Raw genomic sequence first — 9,518 nt, forward strand, 5'->3', positions numbered from 1 at the left:
CAAATTATCTCAGCAATAAAATAGAATCCCTGGAAATCTGTATGTGATATTTTTACAGAGTTGTGTAAATGTATATTGTGTAAAAGACTCTGGTTCTAGTTTGAGAAACTCCAGGAAATTATGCCACTGGTCTGATTAGGAAAAGTTGTGTTTCATCAATGAATCAATCTCAGTTTCATCAATGAATTAATCTCACTTTGACCAGGAAAGTGAGGGTGGTGATGATAAGACTCATAAAGAGACTGTCACTCCCTTTTGGACAACTTAGCTAGATCACGGAAAATATTCATTCTCCAAATAACGAGGGGTTATTTTAGAAGTACTGATTGCACCAAATGGAGAAATTAATTAATGTACAGTTACAAGTTTGCACTGAATTTCACATACATACTAACAATAGTTTTGAATTATATTACTATCAAGTTGGTGCAAAAGTAATTGCACCAATACACAATTACTTCCTAATATGTGAGAAATTGAGCAAATTCTAAAAGAAATATATAAGTTTTGAAAAATAATGGAATGAAACAAATATATGTGAATTCCAATGAACTAAAAATGTTCTTTGGATGAGTAGTAGGTACAATATTATGGGTCCTTTGTCAAATGCATAGTTTGCGAATACTTTTTTTCCATAATTCAAGTTGTCTCTTAACTGTAGATTAAAAGCTTTTTATTTAATTAAATCTCATTTATCTATTTCTAGTTTTTTGCTTTGGTTTTTGAGGTATTTTTCATGTATTTTTTGTCTATATCAGTGTCCATAGTGTGTTCCCTAGGTTTTTGTCTATGATTTTTATAGTTTCAGGTCTTACATTTAATTTTTAGATCCATTTTACATTGATTTTTGTCTATAATGAGAGATAGGGGTCCAGTTTTATTATTTTGCACATGGCAACATTCCCAACACCATTTATTTAAAGGAGTGTCCTTTCCCAAGTGTATGTTTTTCTTGACTTTGTCAAAGATTAGTTGGCTGTACATATGTGCCTTTACTTCTGGGTTATCTGTTCTTTTCCATTGGTCTATGTGTCTGTTTATGTACTAGCACCATCCTGTTTTCTTTACTGTAGTCGTATAGTATACCTTGAAGTCAGATAATGTTATGCCTCCATTTTTGCTTGTTTTGTTTAGGATAACTTTGGTTAGTCAGGCTCTTTTGTGACTCCATATGAATTGTAGGACTGTTTTTCTAATTCTTTGAAAAAAGATATTGGTATTTTGATAGGGATTGCATTGAAACTGTAAAATGCTTTAGGCAGTGTGGTCATATTAATAATATTATCTGTTCTGAACCATGAAAATGGGAAGTGTTTGTTTGTGTTACCTATAACTTGTTTGTCCATTTGTTTGTGTTACCTATAATTTCCTTCATCGGTGTTTTGTAGTTTCCCTTGAGCAGATATTTTTACTTCCTTGGTAAAATTCCTAGGTATTTTACTTTCTTGTAACTATTGTAAATAAAATTGCCTTTTGATTTGGCCCTAGCTTGATCTTTAGGGGTATAAAGAAATGCTACTGATTTTTGAACATTAGTTTTGTATCCTGAAACTTTACTGAATTAATTTATCAAACCTAATAATTTTTTGGAGGAGTCTTTCTGGATTTTTAGGTACAACATCATATCATCAGCAAGCAGAGATAATATGATGTCCTATTTTCCAATTTGGATGTCTTTTATTTCTTTCTCTTGCCTGATTTATCTGGCTGGAAATTCTGCTACTATGTTGAATAGGAGTGGTAAAAGTGGGCATTCTTGCCTTGTTCCAGTATTCATGGGAAATGTTTTCAACCTCTCCATGTTCAGTATGATGTTGGCTATCATTGTCATCTACGACCTCTATTATTCTGAGGTATAGTTCTTCAGTGCTGCAGGTTTTTATCATGAAAATATGCTGAATTTTATCAAATGCTTTTTCTGCATCTATGGAGATGATCATATGGTTTTTGTCCTTAATTCTCTGTGACGAATCACAGTTGTTGATTTTCATACGTTGCTCCATCCTTGCATTCCTGGAATAAAACCCAGTCTCACCCTGATACCAAAGCCAGACAAAAATACACCAAAAAAACGAAAACTACAAACCTATATCCCTAATAAACATTGATGCAAAAATCTTCCCCCAAATATTAGCAAACCAAATTCAACAGCATATCAAAAGGAAATACACCATGATTAGGTAGGTTTTAACCCCCTGTATTTCTATTAATTTTCTAGACTCTAACTTTTGTCCCTATGCTTTCTGTTTCTCTCAACATTACAGCCACACTGGCTTTTAATTTCCTGAATGTGCTATGTCCCCTCCTGCAGTCTTTGCCAATTTGATCTGTTTTGAAGAATTGTAACTTTTTTGAATACTCTGACTTTGATCACCATTTTATCTCTTATGCCTAACTAAGGATATCACCCATGATGACTGATCACTAGATATTTAGTGAATAAAAGAGAAAATAATCAAATAAAGAATGAGACATGTTCTAGAATCATGAGCATGGCTTAATGTATCATCAAACTTGGAAGAAATGGTGGTGCTAGATATATGCAGGAGATACTTAAGGCTGCCAAATATTACAAGAAAGGCAAGCAAAACTATACAATAAAATAAAATATATTAGGTGATATAAATGTCTTTTATGCTAGAAAAAGTACTAGGGATTGGGAAGCTAGGACAATGGTCAGGGCCTTTCTGCTGATTAACTTTATATCCCTTTCTTTTGGACTTTGCAGTACTATATGTAATGCAAGTCAAAGGGCATTTAGGATGTGGTTACAAATGTACCACTATATAGGGACTGTCAGATTCCTGCCTCCCCCCACAACCACCATTGTGCTCTTTTTTTCTTTTTTAATATTAGCTCTCTAAAAATCTTGTAGAAATTTTCATGTCTGTGAGAGGCTTTTATTAAATCATGAGTGATTTTGGTAAAATTTGGTGATTGATTTTCTCTCCAACGTTATTGATTCTGCAGTTGTAAGGGTTTGTGTTTGTGGAAAAGTAGGGAGAAGGACCCTCTCCTAATCTCTTTATCTCAGTTCCTTATTAGGCCCAATTCTGTTTTAGATTTCACTGTTCCTTTAGTTTCTTGTGTTCTGACCCCTCCTTCAGATCACTAAGGAAACAATCCTGGTGGGCTGTAAATTCTTTGCCATCACCTCCATTGTCTGTGCATTCTCAATCCTGTCTAGTCTCCAACTAAAATGAAAATAATAATAATGATAACAATAATAAACTTAATGTCACTTTTTATAGCAATGAATTTAAACAGATAAGGATGAAAGCAATGGTGAAAGGAGTTGAGTCAATGATGTAATATCTAAGCCTCATCTTTAGCAGCCAGGATACCCTGTTATGATGAGATAATTCTACCTACTTCAGAGACTACCAGGATGACCAAATAATCACTGTGCTCTTACCGCTTATCTCCTACTCAAAGCCATTGCTCTACTATTTGTGTAATTTCCTTCAAGATCATTAACTTTCTTCTTTTACTGTATATTATGCCAAAGCACATAAACATGTCCCAATTTGTCCCACACTGATAAAGGAGAGAGAAACTCTCTTTATTTTAAATACCTTTATTGCTACTGTCATTTTTTTGCCTTCTTTCTATCAGTGCTCTTCAGTACAGCAATCTGTACTCTCTGTCTCCAATTTCAATCCTCTAATTGTTTCCTGAACTCAGTGCAGGCACACTTTATTTCTACTGTTATACCAAAACACCTCTAGTAAAGGCCAACAGAAATCTCTTTGTTGTTAAATCTAATAATCAATATTCAGGACTCCTAATTGAATTATCTAGAGTGTTTGGCACACACAATTACTCATGTCTTTTTTTCCACTTGGTTTTCAATGTCATACTTTCTCTCGTTTCTTTGAATGCTCCTTTATCGTCAGCCTTTTTTTTTTTTTTTTTTTTTTTTTTTTTTTTTTTTTTATCCTTCTACAGATATCCCCCAGTCTCTAAATTTGGTATGCCTCAGGCTTAATTCTCAATCTTCTTTGTTTCATTGTCTATACTTCCTACTTTCCTGAGATTTTTATTGATCTCATGTTTGTAAATATCCTTTAATCCCTATTAGTCCTATGCATCATTTTTCTGAAGATCTCCTCTTGGAATTTCAGACGTGGATGTCCAGTGGTTTAGATGACACCCACAGTAGCTTTCTGTCCCTGTTTCTGCTATTATCCTTCTACAATGACTCTCAAAACAGTAGCTAGAATTACCCTTTTGAAAAGTTCAGTCACTTCCTCTGTGTTTTTAAAAAAAAAAAAAAAAAGTATAGACTTTCATCTTACCCAAAATAAAGACAGGGCATGCTAAATGGTCCAGGTGTTACTTCTACCTCATCTCCTACTACATTCCTCCTAGTTCTTTCAGGTCCAAGAATGCAGCTACCATGCAATGTGATTCTTTATACACACTAATAACACTCTTGTCTTAAGGTCGTTGTACATGTAATTTTCTCTTCTTGAAAGTATTTTCCACTTGATACTCTACATGACTGGCTTCTTTGTCTCTTTCAGATCATTATTTAATGTCACCACTTCAAAAAGGCCTACTCTAATCTAAAGCAATACCTGGTTTTGCTTTTTGGCCTTCCCTCAGTTTATGTCTTTCCTGTAGAACTTCTTACCATCTCACATTCCATCTGTTGACTTACTTATTTTTGCTTATGTTTATTTTCCCAACTAGAAGATAAATGCAATGAGTTCCCGTATTAGTCCATTATCATGCTGCTATGAAGAAATACCCAACACTGGGTAATTTATAAAGAAAAGAGGTTTAATTGACTCACAGTTCCACATGACTGGGGAGGCCTCAGGAAACTTAACAGTCAGGGCGAAAGGCACATCCTCATAAGGCAGCAGGGGTGAGAATGAGTGTCCAGTGAAGAGGGAAGCCTCTTATAAACCCATCAAGTCTTGTGAGGCCTAACTCAATATCATGAGAACTGCATGGGGGAAACGGACCCATGATTCCATTATCTCCACCTGGTCCCTCCCACGATACGTGGGGATTATGGGAACTACAATTCAAGATGAGATGTTGGCAGGGACACAGCCAAACCGTATCAGTTAGTAATGCTTTTTCTCTTGTTACTGCTGTACAACCAGAGACCAGAGCAGTGCCTGGTATACTCACCAGTCTTCAAATTAATGAAAATAAGTAAGATATCTAAAAATGATCTATAAAATTAAATTACTTTTTAGAAATAGTATATTTTAGTTTTTACATTAATGGGGAGCTGGTCATTACCTTTTCCTGTTTCTCTCTCTGCAGTGAGGGAGTTAAACTAGATAATATTTAAAGATGTGTCTTTAATATTCTATAATTGCAATATCTAGTAGAAATAGCTTTTTGATGGCTTTCTCTTCTGATTGATGCTTAAATTAACTTAGTTACCCAAACACAGGAAAATTATGTTTATAAGATCATAATTTTGATTTCATATGAAATGAAGGCAATAAATTAAAAAATCCTTATACAAAAATTTACTTGAAAGTAACTTCACTAAAACATATCTAGATTATCACATAATGGGTTCTCAAGAGTCTGTTTACCATCATGTAAATTGCTATTTTCTGCTGTATTTCAAAAATGCTAATTTTATAGTGTTTACTTTCAGTGTAATTTTTGTGTATTTACCTAAGCTAATACAAAGTCTCTATCTATATAGTATAAGCTTTTAAATGTCTGAGCTTGTTACTTTTGATTTAAAAGAAATATTTTCAAAATGTAAATAATTTTAATACTTAACCAATACATAAAACACATGTATCTCTGTAAAAGCAATGCTTCTGACATTTGCATTTAACAAGAGAAAATTATGACAAACCTAGACTTATTGGATTCTTGATAGTATGAATCAATGCCCTTGTGGAAAAATAGATTACAGCAAAGCTATAAAATATTTACACAGTAAAAATAACATACTAGGTGCATCAAGTTCAATAAAAAGCCATATAAACTTATCATGTTAACAGGCACATTTTGTTAAACACTAAATAATTTAACACATATGAAAAATTCAGAGAATGTTAAATAGCTATGCTGTTCCTTCACTCATTTCGGTTAAACTGATTCTGCTGCTATTCAAGTAAAGCTTAATCATAGAAAAACAAAGGTGGTTTATTGCCCATCCTTCTTACAGACTTCTCATAAGAGCACAGATGTACAAAATAACAATATTTAAGGAAAAAATAAGTCTGTATGCTTCAGTCCATTCTTAACTTATTTTACATTTTTCCACATAATTCAACACCTGCAATTTTCTTGTTTGTCTGACTAAATTTGAAGAAAATATACCCTTTTATTGTATGGATAAATACAACTTACTCTTTCATAAAATATTACATCTTTCAACATTTTAAAATTATCTCCAACTCTATTTATGTTTTGGAATTGATACTTTCTCTGTAACTATGTCAGAATAGTTTAATCAATTTGTATTTCGATTTTGATATTTGTTTCTATGTTTAATCATAAATAGGATTTTCTCCAATGTCTCTTGCTTCCCAATAGCACTTTCATCCTTGTTGCCTTATCTGTCAGCAAAATACTCTCCAGCTCTTTTCCTTTCTTCTTTCCTGTATATTCTCACATATTTTAATTTTTATGATTACTCTTTTGGGCATGTGAAATCTTCATTCAAACTCATTACAGACATTTCAAAATCTGACCCGAGTCACATTTTATATTTCTTTTGTGTTATTTTTAAAATAATAATAGTAATAACAATGAATAGTAATAGCTACCCATTCTATCTAACTATCCCAGCTGTCTAGTTGGGAAATAAACAGTACATATCTATTGCTATTACTATTATTATCTAAAAAACTGAATGCCTAGTTTTGGTATGAAAATAAAGTTCTACTGAAGTTTTAGTTAATGGCAAAACCCTGCCTCTATCTTCCCTACAACATTCTAAAGCCTGAAGTCTGTTATTATATCTCTTTATGAACCATTATTGAAAATAAGAGATGAACTTCTAGCAGTAGAAATCAAATCAAAATTAAATATTTATAAATGGAGACATGGTTGTATAAAACATTACAAGACCTTTTCTAACTTCCTTTGGAATATAAAATTTAGGAATTAAGTGCATTCTTCCCTTGAAGACTCACACTACTATCCTTATTTCCTATCATATTTCTTTTAGAAGTACCAGAAAATGATTTTTTCACTAAAAGTTTGTCACAAAATTCAGATGGGCTTTTATGCATTATTAAAAAGATAAATTAATAATAATTCTTACTTGATTTTCTGTCAATTTGTCTGCATTTCCATTTTTATATTACACACTTGTCTTCAAGAAAAATTCTACTGAACAAAATTTACAATTTCTTATCTCAGTTTATTTGCTATTAAATTCTCCTCATTTGTAATACCTTTTTCTATATATTTCAGCTGTTACATTGCACTTTATCTGCTGATCGAGAATAGATAAAATCCAGTATCTATCTATCCACATTCTATCTGTACACATTCTTTTTTGTTTGTTTGTTTGTTTGTTTGTTACTTAGTTTTTATTCCATAATCATAAACTTAACTCTGCAATCCAGCTAGGCATGGGAGAGAACAAGGAAAACATGGAACCCAAAGGGAACTGCAGCGAGAGCACAAAGATTCTAGGATACTGCGAGCAAATGGGGTGGAGGGGTGCTCTCCTGAGCTACAGAAGGAATGGTCTGGTGGTTAAAATAAAACACAAGTCAAACTTATTCGAGTTGTCCACAGTCAGCAATGGTGATCTTCTTGCTGGTCTTGCCATTCCTGGACCCAAAGCGCTCCATGGCCTCCACAATATTCATGCCTTCTTTCACTTTGCCAAAGACCACATGCTTGCCATCCAACCACTCAATCTTGGCAGTGCAGATGAAAAACTGGGAACCATTTGTGTTGGGTCCAGCATTTGCCATGGACAAGATGCCAGGACCTGTATGCTTTAGGATGAAGTTCTCATCTTCAAATTTCTCCCCAGAGATGGACTTGCCACCAGTGCCATTATGGCGTGTGAAGTCACCACCCTGACACATAAACCCTGGAATAATTCTGTGAAAGCAGGAACCCTTATAACCAAATCGTTTCTCTCCAGTGCTCAGAGCATGAAAATTTTCTGCTGTCTTTGGAACCTTGTCTGCTAACAGCTCGAAGGAGACACGGCCCAAGGGCTCGCTGTCGACGGCAATGTCGAAGAACACGGTAGGGTTGACCATGGCTAGTAGTACAGGACTTTCCTCGGCGGCAGCGTCTGCAAAGCCTTTATCTGTACACATTCTATCTATATTTTTACTCTGATATATATTATCTCATACTACATATATTATTTCATATCAACTCTATTATATATATCAGAGTAGAAATCAATGTGTCTTATATATTGCTTATGTTTTATATTTGTGTGTGTGTATATATATACACATAATGTATATATATAAACACCCAGATGTTTCTGTATGTCTACTCTGATAAATATACAGAAACACCTGTTTGTTATTTTGTTAAGTTAGTAAAAAATATAACATGGATTTTAAAGATTTTATTGTTTAAATTGGGTGATTCTGTAAATAATAATGATAGTAGTGCTATAGAAGATCCATATTATAATTTTTTTTAGCAAAACGGTAGAGGATTTGGAAATTTTCTTCAACATAGAATGTTAGAGAATAGTATGTGTTGATGGAAAAAAAAGAAAAGATGAGTTCCTTTACATAAGGGAAAGGGACAATAGTTTAGAAACGGTGATTAGAATATGTTGTAATGGGACATGGGAGAATTGCAGTCTAGATTTTAAACGACTTCAGGGAAGACAGTGTCCTCACAGTCTAGGATTGGATTAAAACATGATTTTGCTTGAGGACATACCATGACTTTCAGAAGACACAGTTGAAAATATTATGGGAGTCAAAGAGGGCAAGAATATTGAATAAAATAGAAAGTATAAAATAAACAAGAAAGATGAAAGTCTGGGTGATGATGGATTATCAAAGGTGTTTAGATTTCAGATGTTAAGTTTAGAAGTAAGAAAAACATGAAGGAATTATTTCTTATGACTTCCTAGGGGAAGCAGGCCTCTTCCTTGGAATCAGTTCCTTAAAACTTATAAACTAGGACCCTTTGTAACTTGAGTAAGGGATGATTAGTTAGAGGAAGAACTTGGGATCTGTGGGCATTGATCATATTTGTCTGAATAGTGTTAGCAAAGCAAGCAGTTTTCCGACTACTGGTATTTGGAGCGCTGAAGATCTAGCTTGAATTCAGTACATTTTGGATTATTTAGGCTTCCTGTATAAATATGAAGGCCAAGGTGTTAAATGCTGATTCACGGTCAAGTACGTCAAGAACAGACAGTGTTCCAAATACTTCTGCCAGTGGTGTAGGAGAAAACAAAGGAAGTCATTATATGTATTCATATAATTCTCCCGTGGAGCTAACATCAGGGAGAAAAACTGAATAGATAGATCTATCTTGTGCACAGGCTAAAACAAAGTTCTGAAGTTAGTATTTTCCCCTTC

At 33.7% G+C, this 9,518-nt stretch overlaps 1 pseudogene; it reads right to left on the minus strand.

Moving 5' to 3' along the window:
- Positions 1-7,522: 7,522 nt before the first annotated feature.
- On the minus strand, positions 7,523-8,256 carry LOC105485535 (peptidyl-prolyl cis-trans isomerase A pseudogene; annotated as a pseudogene).
- Between the last annotated feature and the right edge of the window lie 1,262 nt (positions 8,257-9,518).

The sequence above is a fragment of the Macaca nemestrina genome, chromosome 2 (assembly GCF_043159975.1).
Source record: "Macaca nemestrina isolate mMacNem1 chromosome 2, mMacNem.hap1, whole genome shotgun sequence".
Taxonomy (NCBI): Eukaryota; Metazoa; Chordata; class Mammalia; order Primates; family Cercopithecidae; genus Macaca; species Macaca nemestrina.